Consider the following 24,614-nt stretch of genomic DNA (forward strand, 5'->3'; position numbering starts at 1 on the left):
CAATAGTTTAGTTAAAGTTGGAAATCTACTTAGAAGAAAGTTGTGTAAAGACTGCCTAACATTCAATCATGCCAGATTTTAATACACTTCCATGGTGGCAAGACAATCCAAACAAGGAAAAAATGCTTTCCCTTAAGGTAACTGAAATCGTGGCCTCTAAGAGAACATTTGGTATTTCTTCTAGAGTAATAAAACAAATCTTTAGTTATAGAAACTATAAATATGTTTATGTATGAAGGTGGTTAAGTCAGAATCATTCATTGAATGAAAAAATATGAAAAGTTAGTCAGTTACTTTGTGCAAATGTCTATTCCTTTTGCTTATCATTCATTTCCTTGGTTTGCAATCTAATTTATTTATTTATGAGCAATGTTATATGTACATATTTTTTTACATAATTTGGGTATATAAATGATATGTCATCATTTGATTGAGTATTACTTTATTTTTAATTCAAAATCATCTAATCGCATGATAATATATTATCTGTGTATCCAAATTATATATAAAAAATATGTATACATAGTTTTATTATTTATTTATCTATGTCATATATTTTCATGCAGAATTATAGTGAAATTGAGGTTACATTGCCTCTAAGAAGAAGTAGTCACCTCTCTTCTAGGCCAACCACTACACATAAGCCACCTATAGGTAATAAACGAGGTGTTTCTTTAAAATTTGGTCACTTAGCATGAAAGACAATCTCTAATGAAGCAATAAAGGGATAAATAGAATCGAAAACTTATAGAAGTTAGAGAGATTGCAAATAGATTTTGTTAGTTTTGCTAATTTTGTTGTGACTGCAAATAGGAGAATGAGATTGAGTTTGTCTTTTGTATTTGATAGGTAATAGTGTTTACTTGTAATGATGCTTGCCATTCAGCTCATTCATATGCTTTGTCCTAATTTGTTCCTCGTATTGTATTTATGATTCTCTAAACCAAAATATTATATAATTGATGAATGTTTTTACGTTTTGGCTTTTGTAATGAGCAATTTGTATTTGTTATTCAATTAATTAAAGGAATTCCATTTGAAGATACTTTAATTAAATTTGCATTTTAATTCTCGAACAAATGTCAAAAAGAGAGTGTCCAGAAGATGTTGGTGATAAATATTTTTTGACTCTACTTTCAGGATCATTTTTCCAAGATCCAGAATATGATAGATGGGGGAATGTAGTCGCTTGTAAGATGCATGATCTTATGCATGACCTTGCACAATTGGTTGCAGGAACTGAATGCACCATGCAAACATTTGGAAAGGTTGAAAGTGTGAATGTAAGATGTCGCCATTTATCTCTAGATTGTGGTGAAGTAAAAGCATCATGGAAATTTCCAACTGAGTTATATAGTGGAAAAAATATTAGAACTTTGCTTTTATTTTGTAGATTAAATTGGGGTTTCAACTTGGATCATGGTGATGAAATTTTAACTAGTTATTCATACTTACGAGCATTGGATTTTGGAGGGTTAAAATTTCATAAACTATTGAGTTCAAATGGGCAACTTTTGAGTTTAATTGGTGAATTGAAACATTTGCGATATCTCAATTTTTCTGGTGTAGATATTAAAATACTTTCTGATTCATTGTCAAGACTAATAAATCTGGAAACATTAGATCTGTCTTACTGTAGTGAGCTTATGGAACTACCAAGAGATATTAAAAAAATGGTGAACCTTAGACATCTTATAAACAAAAAGTGTGATTCTTTAACTGGAATGCCATATGGACTGGGGCATTTAACAAATCTTCAGACTTTACCACTATTTGTGGTAAGCAAACAGTCCAAAAGAAAAGGTAATCATAGAGGGACAGAGGAATTACATGGGCTGAACAACTTGAGAGGAAAACTCAAGATTAAGAACTTAAAATTTGAGGCAAGTAGAAAGTCGGCCAACTTAGAAGGGAAGCAATTTCTCTGGTCTCTGACATTGGATTGGGGAAGAAGTGATGATAGAGAGGTTCAAGGAAATGAAGGAATAGATGAAGTAGAGGTGTTAGAAGGTCTAAAGCCACACTCTAATCTTAAGAAAATCAGTGTGAGATTATTCATGGGTGTTAAACTGTGTGATTGGCTTGGGTCTCTTACAAAGTTAACTTCAGTTAGTATTAAAAAATGCAGAAGATGCGAACATATCCCACCATTGGATAAATTGCCATGTTTGAAGACTCTGTGTCTTAGCCATCTAGATGATCTGGAGTATATTTCAGATGAAGCAAATAAGAGTTGGTCTACATTAGCAACATTCTTCCCATCCCTCGAGCAATTCACCCTTTGCGATTGTCCTAAATTAAAGGGATGGTGGAAGAAGCATGATTATAATGATACAGAGTTGCCTTCATTTCCTTGTCTTTCCAAATTAGATATCCAAAACTGCCCCAATTTGATGTTCATGCCACTGTATCCGTCTTTGGTAGAATTGAAATTGCTCAGGACTAGCTCGAAACCACTGCAGCGGATGATGACGATGACGTTGAAGAATAAAGGGGAACCTTCAACTTCCTCTTGCTTTTCTGCCCCTCTCTCCAATTTAAAGTCAATGCTTATGTTTAAAATTCCTGATCTAGAATCTCTTCCAGTGGGTGCCTTGCAAAATCTGACTGCTCTTGTGGATTTGAAAATTTTGTCATGTCCAAAAATTAGTCAACTGGATCAAGCATTAAAGTTTCTCCAATCTTTACAAAATTGGAAAATTACATCCTATGAAGAACCTGAGCCGGAATGGGAAGATATTCGTCGTATGGGTCTTCGTTTCATACCCGATTTCGGTTGAATCCAGAGGAGACTTCTTCTTAAACAGGTCAATACTTCTCGATCAATCATTCTTAGTACTTTTTTTTTTTTTCCCTATGCCTATTTTTGAGTAAATACTTGTCCTTTTAATGTTTTCTGATTCAGTTCCTTGTTATTCTATTTGCAATTGTTATGCTGCCTCAACAAATATGCAGATGCAAGAATCATCAACTATCCGCTAATATTTCTAATTCTTGTGTTTACTAGGGTGAATAAAAAATTCAAACAACTCTGTGTATACGTTAAATATAATATTTTCTGGCTATATTACAAAACGTAATCTTATTTCCTTATCATTTGGATAATGTAAACTGTTGTGTACCTTGAAATAGAGCATTTGGGATTATTTTAACTAGGGGTTCGAGCCAAATTGACACTAGCTCAATTGTCAGCTTGGCTCATTCGAGCTTGAAATAAACAATCATGAATCAAGCTTGAGTCATGGGTATGTGATGCTATCAAGTTCAACTTTGAACTCAAACTATAAGAGTGTTCAATTAGTAAGTTTATAAACAGTTTGCATACATAGATAAAATAATATCGTTTTATCTAATTTAAAATATGTCATTTTGCATTGCTTACATAATATAAGATTGAAGCAAAATAATATCTTTTTGCTATATAACTATAGTCAAAGCAATGTTTTCATTTTTAAAATTTATCAAAGTTATTTCGTTTTTAATGTGATAAATTCTCACAGTTTTACACCCTAATCTCTTTCTCAGACAGTCCTCCAAACCTCTCAAATCTTAGTTATTTACACTGTAATCATAGTTGACGTTATGTATTCTGCAAATGCTAACCGATTTCTCCCATAAGTTTTTAGTTTTGACTCGGTAAGATTTCTTATTTATTTGTTTAATAAGAATGATTTTGTGAAATTGTTGGTTGTCATTTGTGAAATTATTGTGAAGTGTTGTGGTTCTTCCTTCGAATATTGTTGTCGGTCATACCACAAAGCTTTTAGCTTTTGCACTTATTGAGCTCGTAAAAAACAATTTAAAAACCTAGAGGGTTATGGGATGTGCCCCCACTTTTAAGGTGGCTCATGTCAAGATCCAGAGGGCAAGTTTGAAATGACCCGTAAAAATTTTAAAATATTTTTAAAATTAAAAGAATTAATTTTTGACCATTTAATTTACAAAGACGTTGATTGAAAAGGTGGGAGGGAGAGAGTCGATAGTTCATGACAGGAGGTTGGTCACTAAACATGAAGATTTGAAAACCCAAATTGAATAAGGGTTAAATTGAGATTTTTTAAAACTCTGGGGGGTAACTTTTATGACAAAAAGATGAGAGTTTGCAACCTTAAATTTGGGGAGGGGAACAGTTAGTTTTTTAACCTGAAAAATATAAGATTTATGGGTAAAAATAAAAATTTCAAAACTTGAGAACAATTCAAAATATGAGTTCAATTAAAATTTTTAAATAACGATTTTACTTCTGACAATAACAGTGAAATTTAATAGATAGGTAGATACTTAGATTCATAGTTTACAAAATTGGATTGGACCAATCAAATCGTGAATCGATAGTTCAAACGGTATGTAAAGTTAAAAAACCCATTTAATGGATGTTGATGGACTAGACAGCGACTGGATTGGCGGTTCGTTTTTAGTTCGTGGTCCAATCTGGTTCAACCTGCTTTGGTCCTCCATAATAAAAAATATAAATTGAAAAACAAAAATCAAAACCAAAAACACCTCTCCTCCAACCCTTTCTTTTGCATGGCCGACGTTCTTCTCACGCGTTGCTTCTTCTTCAACTTTGACTCTTCCTGCAGAAAGAGCTTTCAAATCTCAAAGTTTTATGTGCAATCACTGGCGGGGACACTCACCATGTGCCCTTCTTGTGAAAGGATTGGCGGCATTGCTGATAAGGCTCCATATTCAATGGCTAAATCCCTTTGCCCATTCGACCTGCCTGGCCCCTCTTCTTGTTGTTTGCTTTTATTATTTTGGTGATCCAACGACTCTTATCCAGTCAATCAGATTTGAAGACATTTAGCAAATATTTAGCCACATATCTACGTATTATTTTAAGGGAAATTGAAAATTTTATCACTATTTTAATGCGTGTATACAAAAATGTCACCTATCCTAAAGCTTAAACAAATATACTATAACAGTAATCAACTTTCCCAAAATACCCCTCTTTAATCTCTCTCTTCTCTCTCTTCTTCTCTGTAACTTTTTTTCTCTCTTTTTCCTCTTCTTTCAAAGTGATAAAAGAATCATATAGAAAATAGAATAAATGCTTCAAAAACAAAAGAAGAAAGAAAAAAACTGAAAAAAAAAATAAATTTTAGATTAAGAATTTTTTACTGAAAAAAAAAAGTTAAAAAGGTTGACAGAAAAAAAAACTAGAAAAAAAATTGGTTGGCGAACTTATGGAACCTTATTTTGTAGATTTCAAATTTCAGATTTCAGATTTCAAAATAAGATAGGTATTAAATTTAAAAAAAACTGAAAAAAAAGTTAAAAAGAGTTGGCGTGGGTTGGCCACACGCTAACTCTTTTTAAATTTTTGATCGAAAACATTAAAACAAGCAAAGGGTTGGCGTGGTGACACCAACCCTCCCAAATATTAAAAAGGCAAACCACGCCAACCCTTTATAATATAATTATATTATATTATTATATTATATATTATATATATTATAATATATTTTATTATATAATATAATATATATATAAAATAAAACAAGGGTTGGCGTTTCTTACACCAACTTTTAGTTTATAAAGGGTGGGCCCACCCTAAATTTTTACGCCAACCTTTTCCTACACCAAGTGTTTTAGTTTATAAAGGGTGGGCCCACCCTAAAATAATGCCCCTTTCCTACACCAACTTTTAGTTTATAAAGGGTGGGCCTACCCTAAATTTTTACGCCAACCTTTTCTTACACCAAGTATTTTAGTTTATAAAGGGTGGGCCCACCCTAAAATAATGCTAACAAGCCAACCATTTTTTTAATCCAATTTTCCCTTCTTATTTTATATTGCAGGTCCCAACAACCCTTATATGTACATATATTAAGGGTTGGCATTAACGTCAACCTTTAATACCCAGAACTTTCATGCCAATATTTTTTTTTTCAATTAAACGTAAATTTTTTTTTTCAGTTTTAATCCTTAAATGCTAATTTTTTTTTTCCAGTTAAATCCTACTAAATGATCTTCTTCGATGGTCATTTCTTCGAGGGTATAAAGTGGATGTGGTTGAGTTTTTTTGTGGGCTGTTTTTTTTTTTATATCCTTACTTTGAAGAATTTTTGATCTGAAGAATTCAGTTTTTTCCTTTCTCTTTTTGTTTTTGAAGGTGAGGATGAAGAGAGTAAGGATCTCTCTGCATGATTTATTTTTTTATCACTTTGAAAGAAGAGGAAGAAGAGAGAAAAAAGTTACAGAGAAGAGGAAAGAGAATATATGCATGAAAGATTAAAGAGGGGTATTTTAGGGAAGGTGATTACTGTTGTGGTATATTTGTTTAAGCTTTAGGATAGGTGGCATTTTTGTATACACGGAATAAAATAGTGGTAAAAATTTCAATTTCCCTTATTTTAATCATGAGATAATACATTTTTGGTCACATATTTAATTAGAAATCAAATCAAAGTTAAAACCTAGTACTTTGTTGATTTAATTATTAAAAAATTATTATTTTATGTAATCTGAATGCATATTTTATGTATGTCTATAACTTTATTTTATAAACTAATAAGTGGACTCTACTGTAAATTTATATATTTCATATTTATAAATTTGTAAACTAAAATAAATATATTTTACTATTATAAATTATGAATTGTTCATATTCTTATACAAAATTGAAAATTCGATTTGATCAGTTGATCAAAATGGTCTAATCAGTTCATCCAAAATCAAACCTCAAAATGGTTTATTATTCGGTTTGATTTTTAAATCTTTGTTTAAATTTTCAATAATTAGCAAGTGAATAATTGAGTTTACATCAAATCTAGGTGGAAAATAGTCTTTTGGCCTTTGATGAATAAAATGTTATTGTCCAAAAAACTTAAAGGCTAATGACATGCTTTGCTAAAACCTCAAACGGGGCGTTTGATTCTGGGAATGTTTTATTATTAAAATTGAAAAACTATTTTAAAGATATATTACTTTAAAGATTATTGGGTAATCTTTTAATACCTAAGTTAGATGTGGTAATCAAATTACCTCTTATATTACCTACCACATCACCATTGATAATAGAAAATTATTAGAATATTTTATTACTTATAAATCAAACAAAGTAATATAAATAATAAAAGATAGATAAGTAATCTTTAATCTCGCTCAACCAAACACACCCAAAGAGTTTCATTCCATGATCCAACCAAATTCCACCAAAATATTCTCAAAATTTATCAGTTATGGTCACCATTCACCCCATATGAAACGATATCATTTTCCTTTTCCATCCATAATCATCAAATTTATCAAGTTTTAAGAAGGTTAAAATTAAAATGAAAAGAGGAAAATTGAGTGTACGGTGGCCTCGGAGGCCTCATGTGGCCGCTAACAAGACTCCTGTAGGGTATGTGCATATTCCTACATTGTTGGAATGTTTAAATGTGGTCAGTGTTGTTTACACATGTTTGTCAGACCATAGAGAAAGAGTTTGGTAAATCCAACGACGATGTCTTCATGGATTTTGTCAAAGCTTGATACAACTTACTATAGAATTTACCCAATAACACACACACAGAAACACAAGAATAACAGAACAATAGAAAGAAGCATTGCTTATAATGGTCAAGACGCAACATCCTACTTCTTTTGTTACATGAAACGATGTCGCACACTAATTACAATTCATACTCCAAACGACGTCGCACACTATATTCTTACTCAATGACAATAACCTCTGCGTTTTTAGTTTTTATTCAATTGCTTCTTTCTCTTCATTCCCTGCTTCTTCTTCCTCTGTCTTTCAGTTTGTATCAATTACCCCCTTTCCTTACTTCCTTGTCCTCAAGGGAGAATGAAGGAAACTGAGCTTATAACGTATCAGCAAATTCCCATATGGTAGTGGTAGAGGTTTCATTGTGCCACTAAATAAGCAATTTCACTACTGGGGTTGTACCCTTCCTTACAAACTTCTTATCGAGAATGTAATGAGGGTAACACTGAGGCATGAATTATGGTGGTAAGGTAGAAAAGGTTGCCACATGGGCATAAGTAGGTCTTAACTATGACACATGAAAAACATCATGTATAAGAGCCTCAGTAGGAAGTTGTAAATGATAGGCAACCTTATTAATTGTTTCTATAACAGGGATAGTCCAAAGAATTTTGGTTGCAACTTTTGATTGCCACTATGCATAATATTTTGGTGATAAGGTTGTAGCTTAAGGTAAACCATATCTCCTACATTAAATTGCCTTTTAGACCGCCTTCGATCAGCTAATAATTTCATACGATGTTGTGCCTTTTTCAAGTTATTCTAAATAATGCGAATGGTAGCTTTTCTAGCTCATAACATAGTACAACTTCAGTCACTTCTGAATCCCCTAGGAAATAAGGAATATGCAGGGGTGGGGAATAGCCATAAAGTGCTTGGAATGGAGACATATCAATGCTAGAGTGATGGTTTGTGTTATACCAATACTCAGCAAATGGCAACCAATGGAACCACGTACAGGGCATTTCCTCAGCCATACAATGTAAGTACCTTTCTAAGCATATGTTGACTACTTCATTCTGCCCATCTAACTGTGGGTGGTAAGTAGTAGTGTATTTGAGAGCCATACCTTGTAACCGAATAATTCTTGCCAAAATTTGCTTAGGAATAGAGCCCTTCTATCACTAATAATGCTGACAGGATTACCATGAAGTTTATATACATGATCTAAAAATAATTGAGCGACTGTATGAACTGGAAAAAGATGTGCAAGGCCCAAGAAATGACTATATTTAGTCAGACGATCAACAACAACCATAAGAACTGACTTCCCTTGGGATTTAGGTAACCCTTCTACAAAGTCCATGGTAATATCCTTAAAAACTCCTGATGGTATAGGAATGTGTTATAGCAATCTAGAGGAAGGCACATTCTTAAACTTAAATTGTTGACAGACTATGCACCCTCTAATGTAGTTTCTAATAGCCTTTCACATGCCCTTCCATTACACAAACAAGGCTAATTTTTTCAATGTTATAGTGACTTCGGAATACTCCCCCTATTGGCAAATCATTGAATAATCGAAGTAGCTGAGTCTATAGTTGTACGTTAGCAATCACCACAAGCTTTTCATGCCTCCTTAATTGATGATTAACCCACTCATATTGGGCATGGCTATTAGTATCCTTTTCCTTGTTTGTAATAATAGCCTGTAATATAACATCATTAGCCCAACCTTCTTGAATCTGTCGCATCAGCTCTTCAGGTAATATTGTGATGGTTAGTTAGTGAAGCTCAGGTTCTGAAACTCTGGAAAGTGCATCAGCTGTTGTATTCTCCTTACCTTTTTTATAGTAGATTTCATAGTCATACTCCATCAATTTTGCAACCCAAGCTTTTTGGGATGGGGTGGTAAGTTTTTGCTCCAACAAATACTTTAAACTTTGATGGTCAATCTTGATCACAAAGCATTGGCTACGAAAGTAATGTTCCCATTTATTCAAAGTGAATAGAATTGCAAGCATCTCTCTTTCATACACCAATAGCAATTGATTCTTGGGTGAAAGTGCCTTACTAATATAAGCTATAGGGTATCTATTTTGTAGAAGAACAACCCCAATGCCACCATTCGATGCATCAACTTCAATCTGAAATAGCTGTTTCAGATCAGGTAGCACTAGTACTAGAGCTATGCAAATGCGATCTTTTAGCATCTCAAAGGATTCTTGAGCTTGTGAAGACTATCCAAAGCAGTATTTCTTGAGTAAATCAGTCAAGGGTTAAGCCAACTGCCCATGACTTTTAATAAACCTTTTGTAATAACCTAAAAGGCCTAAAAACCCTCTTAGCTACTTTATATTTTTGGAATAGACCATTCCTTTATTGCCTTCACTTTTTTGGAATCAGTAGTGACACCTTCCTTGCTGATAACATATCGTAAATACTCAACACTAGATACCCCAAAGGTGTACTTATGCTTTTTTGTAAAAAGCTTATGCTTGTGAAGTAACTTTAGCACCTCTTCTAAGTGTTATAAATGCTTAGTTTTACTCTTGCTATAGATAAGTATATCATCAAAGAAAACCAAAACAAATCTCCTCAAATATGGTTTGAAGATATAGTTCATGATGTTTTGAAATGTGGAAAGAGCATTTTTAAGTCCAAATAACATAACCAAGAACTCATAATGCCCTTCATGCGTCTTAAAGGTTGTTTTCTCAATTGAAGATAAATGTATATGTATTTGCCAATATCCTAAATGAAGATCCAATTTTGAGAAGATGACAACCCCACTCAACTAATCAAGAAGCTCTTCTATCAAAGGAATAGGGTATCTATCCTTGATAGTCACTTTATTCAATGCCCTATAGTCTATACACATTCTCTATGCACCATCGTTCTTTTTTACCAACACCACTAGACTTGCGTAAGGACTAAAGTTATCTCTAATCACCCTCGCCTCTAACATCTCCTTAACCATTTTTTCTATAACATCCTTTTGCATTCCCTCATATCTATAGGGCTTAAGATTTGTAAGTTGTGCTCATTCTTGCAAAATAATCTTGTGGTCTTGGAATCTAGAAGGTGGCAGCCATTTTGGCTTCTTAAATATCCATTGATATGTGTCCAACAATTCTTCTAATTCTTTCTATTTCTTTGCCCCTGAAGGTTTTGTCACATAGAGTTCATACAATTGTCCTTCGTTTGCTTAACTCCTAGTCTACAATAGTTGTATCGAAGCCAACTGGTATTGTTTGCAAAGAATTTTACATAACTGAGGTTCTCTTATAACACTCAACTCTTCTTTTCTTTCTCTCTACAAATGGTATTGTTGCCCTTCCACAACAAACCTTATTATTAGTGCTTCAAAATTTCATGTGATATCTCCCAATCCAGCCAACCATTGGGTTCCAATATCAAGTCATAACTTTTCAAGGATAGTGTATAAGTTATGATGGATAGCAACTGCCCTTGCACGCTAACATGCAGCCCTTAGCAAAGTCTTCTACATTATAATTCCTGCCTGTTAGCCATTGTAACATGCACACTAGTCACCTCCTGAATGGGATAGCCAAGCCTTTGTGCAATCTACTCATTGATAAAATTGTGAGTGCTACTCGAATCCACCAAAATATATCACCTCTTCCTATCATGCATTCCATTAAGCCTCATAGTTCTAGCTCCCATTGATCCTTATAACGCTTGCAAGGAAAGTTGCATCAAACTATGCTCTTCTAGGACTGATTTATGGTCTGACTTCACTCATTGCTTCCATATCTTTATTACCTTCAGTCTCAACATGCAATTGTATCACATAGGCTTACTTCCTTCTATATTTATGGTCGTGAGTATACTTCTCATCACACTAAAAACATAGGCTTTTTGGTTTTTTTCGTTAAAGGTTCTACTGGTAATTGACCTAGAATTTGTAGGTTGTGGTAGTTTTGGAACATTTGGGTTTGGTAGTAAACTCATAGAGTTATAGGACTTACTTTGTGCAGTTCCTACAACAGAATTAGGATTTACACTCTTTAGAGTCATTGGCATTTGGAGGGTTTTACATATAGGTTTGGGTTGGTCATTCACGATTGCCAATGTAATTTCCTGAAGCCTTGCTAGCGTTTTTGGCTTAAACATTCTTACAGGCATTTGTAAAGAGTCTTTTAAGCCTACCAAGAAAAAACTCAAGGCCTGGTCTTCTCTAATTCCCGTCCCTATATATAGCTCTTCAAAAGCATCTTGGTAATGTTGAAGAGTACTCACCTATTTCAAAATCTTCAAGTCTGCTAGTGGGTCATTATATCCCTGGTTGCCAAACCTGGCTCTCATTGCCGCGACATACTCCTCCCATCTCACTGGTGCTCCACCCTTTGCTTTCATGAAACTCTGATGCCACTGAATTGCCTTACCATCCAGGTGTAAAGCTACTAATTTCAATCTGTCGTCATTAGGAGTAGCATCGACCTCAAAGAAATACTCTACCTTCAAGATCCATCCATCAAAGTCCTCGCCATAGAACTGTGGAAAATCTATTCTCGTCTGTCTTTCCCATTGTTGCCTCAGATCATTACCAATTCGTGACCCCCCTCCATCTCAGCGATTAGCTGTAGTTGACACTGCCTCAGTATGTTGTAAACTAAGGCCAGTAATCAGATTCTTGAGGTCCTCCATGGACTTCTGCATGTGCATCTAAACCTCCTGTAATTTATCTTGCTGTTGCCTCTCAGCTTCAATAACCACTTAGGAGATTATCTGTGTAATTTCCCTACAAAATTCTTGATTACGAGTTTCTGCCATGGCAAGGATAGGAGCTCTGATACCAATGATGTAGCTTACTACAGAATTTATCCAAGAACACACACACAGAAGTACAACAATAACAGAACAATAGAAAGAAACACAAGACACAAAGAAGAATAAGAGAAGAAGAACAATTTTATTATCTGCCAAAAAACTGTTTTTTCCCTTTTCCTTCTCTACAATTTATAATGGTCAAGACGCAGCATCCCACTTCTTTGGTTACATGAAACGATGTCGCACACTAATTACAAGTCATACTCCAAATGAAGTCGCACACTATATTCTTACTCAATGACAATAACCTCTGCGTTTTTAGTCTTTATTCAACTGCTTCCTTCTCTTCATTCCACTGCTTTTTCTTCCTCTGTCGTTCAGTTTGTATCAGAGCTCCTTTGGCAACAGCATCAGTAAGATCCTTCTACTATAATTGGCCATATTAGCGATTGAATCAGTCACTGCATTATGGGATTTTTTATGTTTTACGCTATGCAGATTGCACAAGTCCACCGTGCTGAGCTGATTGATGGGCAGGATGTTGTTGTCAAAGTTCAACATCCCGACATCAAGACAATTATCTTGGAGGTTTCATATGCTTTTGTTTATAAAATTTTGATGCTAAGTAAAAGTTGCTGTGATTAAATGGTTTTTAGGTATGGCCCAATTTTATAGGACCTGAAGGATGTAAAATACATTGTCGACTAGATAGCTTGGGCAGACCCTGTATATAACTTCAATCCTATTTTAGACGAGTGGTGCAGAGAAGCTCCAAAAGAACTTGACTTCAAACTTGAAGAGGGTATGCTTATTTTTTCCTTGAATGGGCAGAGGATTTTTTTCTTTTTTTTTTTTCAACAAAAAGTGGCTGTTTTTTGTTCCTGCAAAATGTGATACGTGCATGAGTTTTGATAAGATAATTAGGGAATGTCCTTGCATTTACAATGTATGGATTAATTTTCTTGTTCATGCTCACTTATTTTTCTTATTCATGCTTGTTTTGTGTTTGTAGAAAATACTAGAACTGTGTATGCCAATCTTTGCTGCAAAAACAGATGCGAAGATAACAAGTCTGTCAATACAGTGGATGTTCTTGTTCCTGAAGTTATTCAGGCATGAATTTCTCTACTGATTCAAATTTAAAGTGCTGAGTCTGCATTTTGGGGTTTAGGTGACTCACTGTTATGTTTAAATTTGTAGAGGGAAAAGTCTGGAATATTTGTTTATGCTCTTATTATCATAAGTTAGGACAAAAATTTTAGAGAATATCTAATGAAGCAGAAAACTTTTGTCCCAAAGAAAATAATTTCAAGTTTTATCACCAAATATAAAATTGTTATATTTCAGGCATATTCTTTTAACAAATAGGCACAACTTTTTGTTGTAACTATTATGTAACATGTAGCATGGTAGTTATGCAATGGAAAGGAGGGAGTTTTTTTCCTTTGTGCTTTTAGTTTGGATTGGTGGTTGATCTACTGTTTACTTTGGAAGTTGACTTCTTACAATAGATAACACTGCCTTTTCAATTTCAAATGCTTAATATTCATCTTTTTTTTTTTCTTTTTAAATTCTCAGTCAACTGAATCTGTCCTCATGCTGGAGTATTTGTTCTCACGTGATTTCTTTTATTTATCCTTTATGTCTTAAACAATATTTTTCACCTTCAGAATGAATTCTAATATTAGCACTACAATGAAAATTGGTTTTTTCTGATAACTAATGTAGCACTTGTTCTACAGTCAATTCCTCTGACATACTTCAATGCTTTCCTGGGTGTTTTAATGCAGGAAATTTCCTTGTTAGCATGGAGGCTCCCTACCATCCAATTTTGCTTGATTTTGATTTTGGGCTCATGAAGAAACTACCAAACTCTGTGAAACAAGCACTTGCAAAATTTTTGTTGGCTTGTGTAGAGGTTTGGCTGTTTGGGTCAAATTTTTTGTTTTTTTTTTCTTCTTAAAAATAATATTATAAAGAACTCGTACAAATTTGAAAAATTATCTGATGATGCAATATGTTGATTGTGTGAGTGTCTATGAGTTAATTGCTCTTGCATGAAAGACTCTTATCTGTTTCTTCTTAGCAATAATCTTTTACTTTCTCTCAACATGCATTATTTTCATTAAATGCCTGAGGCTAGACCTTCATTAGTTTATGTACTTAGCTTGTTAAGTATTTATCATTTTTTCCATATTTTTTTAATATTTTTCATCAACTTTGTATATGACTTTTTTTAAATTTTGTTATTTATCAGAATTTTAAATCTGAGTCCTTAAGAGTTTGAATTGACTAACCTTTGTTAAAGCTTGTCTTTCTGCTTTAGACATATCTTCAAACTATTTCTCTTTGCAAACTAAGAAATCAATATTTTTGTCTTTTTCATAGGGAGACCATGTAGCTCTTTTGTCTGCCATGAGAGAAATGGGACTTAAGCTGTGTCTAGACATGCCTGAGCAGGCTATGGAGGTCACAACTCTATTCTTCCGTGAGTCCACGCTAGCAGATGAATCTCATGTATGTTTACACTACTCTGAGATTCTCTTCTCAACTGGGATTCTCCTTGTGTACATTAAATGAAGCTAATCTCCTTGTGTACAGAAAACCAGGGAAGCTATAGCTCAGGAAAAGGTAAAAAGCATGAAACATATACAGGAAAAGATGCAGTTTACCCAAAAAGAAATTAAACACTTTGATCCTGTAAGGCCATACCATCTCTCTTTTTCAGTATGTTAGTCTAAGGCATTCATTAAAAATAAACGTTTATATTTTTATAACATAGTTGAACACTTTGGTTCCAGTTTGATGCCTTCCCTAGTGATTTTGTGATGTTTTCAAAAGTCGTTACTCTTCTTAGAGGTATGGTATAGAGGCCTCAATTGCTTACCTTTTTTTAACCAACTTTGCATTTTTACCTCACTGTCTAACATTGTTCAGGTCTTCATCTATGATGAATGTTCACATTGTATATCTGGATATTATGAGACCATTTTCTGAATCTGTTTTAGAAGGGTCATTTCATTCTAAACTTGATGTCATTTCATTACATTTGCTACTATCATATATCTGACTACAGTGTAATTTAACTGCTTAGAAACATGAACAAGGGACCAGCAACAAATCCCCAATGGATTTATGATTCTCCAACCCATTTTGAAGTGGAGGCCAAGTTGAAGGAATTTTTAGTTCAGTTGGGGAATCAGGACAAAATACTTGGAATTTAGGTCGGCATCAATTTTAATTTTTCCGTGACAGCTTAATAATTTGAATGGCACTTCCCAATTATTTCATTTTCAAAGCTTGTTATATTTTTTTTTGTTTACTTTCTATATCTTTCCTTTCTACTTCTAGGGTTGTTAGTTTTCCATGCTTGGGGTGTTGTAGTAGTCTTAGTTAACAGAGAATAAGTTGATTGAGCCCATTGACCTTTTTAGAAGCCTTCATTTTTTTCCAATTATTTAAAGTGTAACCAATTAATGCCTCTATCCCCTAGAGAACATTGGATGATCCGGTATCTGCAAATATTGTTGATATGATATAAGTTGTTGAGCTACTTTTTTTTTTGGTATGGTGACATTCAATATGTTGCTAGAAATAGATTTGTAAGTAAATGTAGGACTTTGCATATAACAAATCTGATTACCTGTATTGCTTTATAAATAATAACACTTATTTACTCTGAAATTTATGTGACTCATCCAAAATACTAGAAGTGGAGATGTCTGCTGAATGGCTAGTAGAGCTAATCTCCAAGATCTTTAAATCATGAAAATCACCTATATTGCTGCTAAACAAAGTAGGGAAGCAAAATTATGTGTTAGGATTCTAAGTGCAAGGTATAAGACTTGGATCACATAGTGGAAAGTACGAGCAACTACTGTGAGGTTTATATGACCTTGGGCTCTCCCACCTCAATAGCTAATTTTAAAGTGTGGTTCTTCTAAGATTTGTATCATTTGGTATTAGAGCTATCACTATATTTTCCAATTGCAATTGTGTGGCGCAGGTAGTGATGTTGTCATTACAGTGTTCTCTCAGGACTAGCAAGGAGCCAACGCATAGCCAGCCCGCTTGGGCATCAGGCTGTACAACATGATGGTATGTTAAGATCACAAGTGTAAGGTATGAGACTTAGATCTCACCTTAGAAAGTATAAGCAACTAGTGTGGGGTTTATATGGTCTTAGGTTCTCCTATCTCAATAGCTAGATTTTGAGATGTGGTTTTCATAAGGTTTGTATCACTATATTTCTAGGTGGTTGGTAACATGGGTTACCTTAAGAGACTTACTTTTGTTGTAGACATGAACAAAACCTTAATCTACCTCTCTAAGATTAAAGTGGAGAGTGCTATAAATAATATGTTTATACTATTTTGATATCAAGAGAAAGTTTAATAGAAATAGGCATTTATAGTGAATATTGAAGAAAAATATGTAAAGTTTGTTGGATTATTAATAAGCTTATTTCTCTATTTTTGGATGCCAAAATATGAAAAAGCAGAATTGAAGCCACAATTATTCTTAATTTTTTATGAGATTTTCATTAATGATGTCTTCAGGTTTGTGCGTACAACGATGGTAAAATGATTATAGATACTACTACTGGAGTGTTTGGTAGATATGATGTTAGTGTGTGAAATTCTATATTTTTCGGCATTTAATTTCCTTGATTTGTGATATTTAATTCATTAATTATTCGATTAATTGCTTGTTTTAGGAAATAGGGCATTAATTACATTATTCTGAGAAAAGATGCAAAATAAAAGGAATTTAGAGTTGTCACATATCAAGACAGAATGACAGCAAAATACATAGGAGATGACTGATTGTGGAAAGGAGAGAATCTTGCTATTTATTGAGAAATTCACAGTTAGACACTTAATTAACAATTGGAGGAAGTTTAGGTCCTTTGGATGATATTTGGCACAAAAAAAATTTCTCAATGACTAAAGCAGACCTAACACTATAAAAAGGACACTTGCTCTCTGTTTTAGGGTTTTTTGTTTTTTTTAGCATCCTTTTCTTTCAGAAAGAAACACAGCTGCAACCCTTCACTAGTTCTTCTTCAATTAGGATAGGATTTTTATTTTAATTTTTTGTGAAGCCATGAACATAAGCATGAGTGGCTAACTCTTTTCTTTAGTCGAGTAATTAAGATCATGGTTCTATGACGATTGTGAGATCTTCTTTACCCGTTCTTTTCTTTTAAATATTTAATTTATTTATGATTTATTTTATTGTTGTCTTTTTCAATTAAATAAGAGACGTCTTATTTATTTTGGATTAAAAACAACTTTGCTAGATTAAATTATTGAATCCATAATTGTTTGATGGTTTAATCATAAGTGGCTGACTAGCATGCTTGGTGAAGTAGAATAATTATTGTATGCTAGTGGAATAGGTTAATCTAATTTAAACAAAAACAGCGTCTGTGTTTTGTTGATTAGAATCGGTGGCTTTTCTATTTTTTAATTTTGTTTTCAATTTAAATTTTAAGATCGTATCTAGAATTGATTGAAAAACAAGAGAAGTAATTAAAGAATGTTTCTTAATTACCAACACCTAAGGAAAAGCAAAACAACGAACGTCTCAATGTTTCATAACCAGTTTATTTAAAAGGAAAAATTAAACTTTTTATTGAAGATCAATTGAATTGAACCATACCTAAATTACTTGGTTAGAACTCATCTTATTATTGTTTCAATCTAGTTTTCTGATTACTTTGATTATTTAATTCTGAATTAATTTATTTTTGTTTATTCGTAGGATTCGAAACAACAAAATCCCTCTTGCTTTATTTTGTTAGATTTTAGATAAATAATCCAATCTCTGTGGATACGACCCTACTTGCCCTATCTACAAGTTTTCATTGAGAGAGTAGAAAATTTTATTTCTGATGGATTCGACACCCATCAAATTTTGGCATCGTTGCCTAGGATTGGTGTTGATAATTTGTCTGAAATTTTTTAAAAATTTTGTTTAATTTTTTTATGACCCGTTTGAACCCTGTAGGAGAACTTCAGGTTGATCCCAAAATCGAGAAGATTGCGAGACAACTCTGTAAGGAAACTAAATTAAGTAAAGGTTCTTCTGCTTCATCTTCTGGAATTAATTTAGGAGAGGATTTAACAAATATGAGAGTAGCAGCAATGGTCGAACGAGAGCTTACTTTGAGGGAGATGGCTATACCTGTCATCAATCAACAACCTCTGTGCATTACCTATCGAAACATCAATGCCAATTTTGAACTCAAATCAAGTTTGATCCATTTATTGCCTATTTTTCGAGGATTATCAGGTGAAGACCCTCATAAACGCTTGAAAGAATTTCATGTTGTTTGTTCCACTATGAAACCACAAAGGGTAAGTGAATAGCAAATTAAACTGCGTGTTTTCCCTTTCTCTTTAACTGATAACGCTAAGGATTGGCTATATTATTTGCCATCAGGTTCTATCAATAGTTGGGATGAGCTTAAAAGACAATTCTTAGAAAAATTCTTTCTTACTTCTAGGGCCACCTCCATTAGAAAAGAAATATGTGGGATTAGGCAATATATGGGGAGACACTTTATAAGTATTGGGAGAGGTTCAATCAACTTTGTGCCAGTTGTCCCTATCATCAAATTTCTGATCAACTATTAATTCAATATTTTTATGAATGTTTATTGTTGTCTGACAGGAATTTGATCAATGTAGCAAATGGTGGAGGTTTGGTTAATAAAACTATAACAGAAGCAAAATATTGATCTCAACAATTGCCACCAATACTCAGCAATTTGGCATTAGACAGGATGCAATTGTGAGAAGGGTTAATGAGGTAAACAATAATAATCCTCTTGAGCAAAGACTTGATAAACTCACCTCCTTGTTAGAAACATTTGTAGTGAAACACCAACAAGTGAAGGCTTACGGGATCTGTTCAAACATAGAGCACTCTACAGATGCATGCCCTACACTTCAGGAAGACACACATGAGGATGTTAAAGTCGTAGGGGGTTATCAGAACCAAAAGAGGTATGATTCGTACTCGAATACCTATAATTCGGGATAGAGAGATCACCCAAATTTCAGTTATGGCCAAAAGAACAATAACTTCCAATAGCCTGGATACCAAAATAGGCCACCCCCTCCTCAAGCGTTTAATCCAACACCTCTACCTTAGCCAAAAGGTATGTCTCTTGAACAAATTGTTACTGCACTTACTAATAATACACAACTATTTCAACAAGAGACAAGGGCTAGCATTCAGAATCTAGAAAATCAAGTAAGCCAATTGGCTATTGTTGTGGGAAGATTGGAAACTCAGAATTCTGGTAGATTGCCATCTCAGATTGTGGTGAATCCAAAGCAAGATACAAATTTTACTAAGAATATCAATGCAATCACCCTGTGGAGTGGTAGAGAGTTGAAGGACCCTGAAAAGAAGATCCCAAAATACGCAAAAGAAAATGAGATCAAATGCAAAATTGAGCCAAAAGAAGTCGAAAAATTGTCCTATCCTGTAGAGAAGTACACACCACCTTTTGTGGCCATTCCACCTTCTTTCCCAAGTCTACTTACAAAGAACAAAAAGGAGCAACAAGAACAAGAGACCTTTAAAGTCTTCCGCAAGGTTGAGGTAAATATTCCCCTTTTAGAAGCTATTAAACAAGTTCCTAGATATGCTAAATTCCTTAAGGAATTATGCACGTCAAAAAGAAAACTAAAAGGAGATGAAAAAGTGCATGTCAATGAGAATGTTTCAGCTGTTCTCCAAAGAAAATTGCCTCAAAAGTGTAAGGATCCAAGTATGTTCACAATCCTTTGCAAGATTGGTAATGTTAAAGTTGAGAAAGCTATGATAGATCTAGGAGCATCTATTAATGTCATGTCTAGCTCAATTTATCATTCTTTAAATGTAGGACCTTTAAAACCCACCGGTGTAATAATCCAATTAGCTTATAGGTCCAATGCATATCCCAAAGGGGTGTTAGAAGATGTTCTTGTTCAAGCTAATGAATTGATTTTTCCTACTGACTTTTATGTGCTTTCCATGGAAGATGATAACTCATCTAAATCGGTCCCAATTTTGCTAGGAAAACATTTTCTTAAGACAACTAAAACAAAAATCGATGTTTCGGTTGGTACTTTAACTATGGAATTTGATGGTGAAGTATTTATGAAGCCATGAGATTCCCTAGTGATGTCAATTCAGTTTTTGTTGTTGATGTAATTGATTCCCTCACTCAACAAATTTTTGAGTTGCAAGATTCTGATAATTTGAAGGTTGTCCTTAATAAAGGACTTAACATAAGAACATTACAGAGAATTGAGCAAAAGCTTGTGGTAGATGACGGATTAAGTGATATGGTTTACGAGCTGGAACCATTCGAAATAACCAGGTATGATGTTTCTTATATTTTATTACCCGTATCTAACTCAAAATTACTTCTATCAATTATGCAGGCACTTGAATTGGAACTTAAGCCTTTGCCAAGCCATCTCAAATATGTATATTTGGGAGATAATAAAACCCTTCCTATGATAATTTCTAACAAACTCACTCTTCTTGAGGAAGAAAAACTCATTAGAGTCCTTAGAGATTATAGGAAGCCATCGGATGGACCATCGCAGACATCAAGGGTTTGAGCCCATCATTTTGTATGCATAGAATCTTGCTGGAGGAGAACACTAAGCCTTCGAGGGAAGCTCAAAGAAGGTTGAATCCTCCAATGATGGAAGTTGTGAAAAAAGAAATAATAAAGCTCTTGAATGCCGGTATGATCTATCCTATTTCAGATAGTGATTGGGTAAGTTCAGTATAGGTAGTACCTAAGAAAACTGGTTTCACTATTCAAAAAAACGATAATGGTGAGTATGTTCCTATTAGAGTTCAAAATGGATGGAGGGTTTGTATTGACTATAGAAAATTGAATGCTTTTACTAGAAAAGATCACTTCCCTATACCTTTTATTGATCAAATGTTAGAAAGATTAGTTAGTCAATCTCACTATTGTTGTCTTGATAGATATTCAGGTTTTAACCAAATTCCAGTTACTCCTAAGGATTAAGAGAAGACGACATTCACATGTCTCTTTGGTACTTTTGCATATAGTCGCATGCCTTTTGGACTTTGTAATGCCTCGGCCACTTTTCAAAGATGTATGGTTAGTATATTTTTAGATTATATGGAGAATATCATAAAGGTATTTATGGATGACTTTACTGTTTACGGTAATTTATTCGAATCTTGTCTAAATAATCTGATTAAAATTCTGAAAAGGTGTATTGAAACAAACCTTGTGCTAAATTATGAAAAATGTCACTTTATGGTTGATCAAGGTTTGATATTAGGGCATATAGTGTCTTCTAAAGGGATAGAGGTAGATAAGTCAAAAATTGATTTGATTAAATCCTTACCTTACCTAACTTGTGTTCAGGAAGTACGTTCTTTTCTTAGACATATAGGTTTTTACAGGAGATTTATCAAGGATTTTTCAAAAATTGCCCAACCGCTTTCAAGATTACTACAAAGGGATGTCCAATTCAAGTTTGATGAAGAGTGCAAGAAAGCTTTTAATCAGTTGAAGGAGCACTTAATTTCTACGTTGATTGTTCAACCACCCAATTGGGAATTACCTTTTGAGATTATGTGTGATGCTAGCAATTATGCTATAGGGGCTATTTTAGGCCAGAAAAGTGGAAAGATTTCTTGTGTGATTTATTATGCTTCAAGAACTCTTGATAATACTCAAAGAAATTATTCCATAACTGAAAAAGAATTGTTGGCAGTAGTTTTTGTTTTAGAAAAATTTCGCTTTTATTTATTAGGCACTAAAGCAATTGTTTATTCTGATCATGCAACTCTAAAGTATTTTTTTTCTAAGAGGGAATCAAAGTCGAGGCTAATTAGATGGATACTATTGTTGCAAGAATTCGATTTGGAGATTCGGGATAGAAAGGGAGCCAAAATTTTGTGGCTAATCATCTAAGTTGATTGGTGATAGACGAAGACCTTATGCCTCTCCAAGATGTTTTCTAGATGAGAATCTTTTTCACTTAAATAGTATTACACCTTGGTATACTGATATTATTAATTATGTGGTCACTAAGTCATTATCGAATGATCTTACTAGAGCCCAAAAAGAAAAAATTAAAAGTGATTCTAAGTACCATATATGGGATGATCCGTGTTTATGGAAGCAATGATCTCACCAATTAATTTGCAGGTGTGTACATGATAGTGAAATCTAATCTATCTTGGAGTTTTGCCACTCTTATGCATGTTAGGGTCACTTTGGCCCGAAAAGAATAGCACGAAAGGTTCTAGAATGTGGGTTATATTGGCCTACTCTGTTTCGAGATGCATACATGTTATGTAAGTCTTGTGCTAATTGTCAAAGGAGTGGGAATTTAGGGCATAGGGATCAAATGCCACTAACCCCAATTTTGGTTTGTGAAATTTTTGATATTTAGGGAATTGATTTTATGGGTCCTTTTCCATTATCTTTTAGTAATTCCTATATTCTTTTAACTGTTGATTATGTTTCTAAATGGATTGAAACTAAGGCAACAAGAGTTGATGATGCTAAAACTGTTGTAGGATTTGTCAAGACTTGCATTTTTTCCAAGCATGGAATACTAAGAGCCATTATAAGTGACCGTGGAACCTATTTTTGCAATCGGGTCATGGAGGCATTACTTAAGAAGTACAATGTCACTCACCGAGTCTCTACCACATACCATCCGCAAACTAGTGGACAAACTGAAGTTTCAAATAAGGAGATTAAGTCTATACTTGAGAAAACGGTAAATCCAATTAGAAAGGATTGAAGCCTCCGCTTGGATGATGCCTTATGGGCTTATAGAACTGCATACAAGACTCCAATAGGTATGTCTCGTTATCGCTTAATATTTGGTAAATCTTGTCATCTCCCAGTTGAATTGGAACATAAGGCCTATTGGGTAATCAAGCAATGTAATACGGACTTGAACGAGGCATGTAATTATAGGAAGTTACAACTTCAAGAATTAGAGGAAATCAGAAATGATTCCTATGAAAATTCCCGGATTTATAAAGAAAAGACTAAACTTTTCCATGATAAAATGATTTCTAGGAAAACCTTTCATGTTGGACAAAAAGTACTCCTATATCATTCTAAACTTAAATTGTTTCCGGGAAAATTACAATCTCGTTGGATTGGTCCTTTTGTTGTCACTAATGTCTTTTCTCATGGTGCAGTTGAAATTCAAAGTACCTCTACCAATAAAATTTTTAAGGTTAATGGATATCGTCTAAAACCTTATTATGAAGGATTTCAGGCCTACAATGTAGAGGAAATATCTTTGGCTCCCCCGAATTGATGAATTGGTTGCATCTAGCCAAAGACGTTAAAGAAAGGAACTTATTGGGAGGCAACCCAATTGATCTTATTTTTCATTTTGTGTCTTTAATTAAGATTTAAATTAAAAACAAAAAAACAAAAAACAAAAGAAAATAATTAAAAAAACTTAAAAAAAAAAAGAGTAAATTTCATTTTTGTGTCTTCTCTTTTATTTTTCTAATCTCTTTTCTTCCCTGTTCAATTTCTTTTCATCTCTATAGGCCCAAATCAAACGCCGACAACTTCAATCACTCCTCCACTGCACTAACACTCCTATTCAGGGAAGTCCTCTTAACTTTCCTTTCATTCTTTCTTTTACATGTGAGCTTCAATTTTTCTACATTGAAGACAATGTAAAGATTAGGTGTGGGGGAGGAAATGTATAATTTTCAATCTCTTTGGAACCTTTGACTCTCTTGAAAGTTGTCCTATAGTTTGCTCTAAGTTAGTATGCATTATTGGTTCGAGTTTGAATGCATGAAAGAGGCAAGTATGATTAGTGATTTTGCTTCAAATGTTTCAAGTGTCTCAATGATTTTAATGATTGAATTGAATGAAAATGTGCAAGGTTTGCTACAAGTTGAACACCAATGTGAGCTTTTGAGCCCATAGCATTTCATTACACTTTGCTCTAATTATCTTCTTTGTTGAGTGTTTATCAAACATGGCTTGTTATTCTAGAGTTTGCTCTATTATACATTTCGAGACCACATATTTTTTTGAATTCATGCATTAACATGATAAAGGCATTTAGGATTAACCACTTCAAAACTCTTAAAAAGCCATCCATAGCTATATTTTCTAGTAGATAGCTAATTTTGAGCCGAATCCCTTTTCTTTGTTTTAACCCATAAATATTTACCCTTAAGCCTTTTGTTTTATCTTGTTAACCCTTGTATCAAGATATTGTGAGAGTGAATTGCATGATAAAAAACCAAATGGGTTGCTGGGTAGATATAAGGAGTGAAAAAAAAAATTGAAAAATGAAAAAAAAAAGGAATTAAAAAAGGGGAAAGAGAT

General features: G+C 33.7%; 1 pseudogene; it reads left to right on the forward strand.

The window, feature by feature from the left end:
- The window catches only part of LOC123226729, a 60,727-nt pseudogene that overhangs the window by 32,171 nt on the left and 3,942 nt on the right, over positions 1-24,614 (forward strand).

This window comes from Mangifera indica, chromosome 10 (genome assembly GCF_011075055.1).
Source record: "Mangifera indica cultivar Alphonso chromosome 10, CATAS_Mindica_2.1, whole genome shotgun sequence".
In the NCBI taxonomy this organism is placed as follows: domain Eukaryota; kingdom Viridiplantae; phylum Streptophyta; class Magnoliopsida; order Sapindales; family Anacardiaceae; genus Mangifera; species Mangifera indica.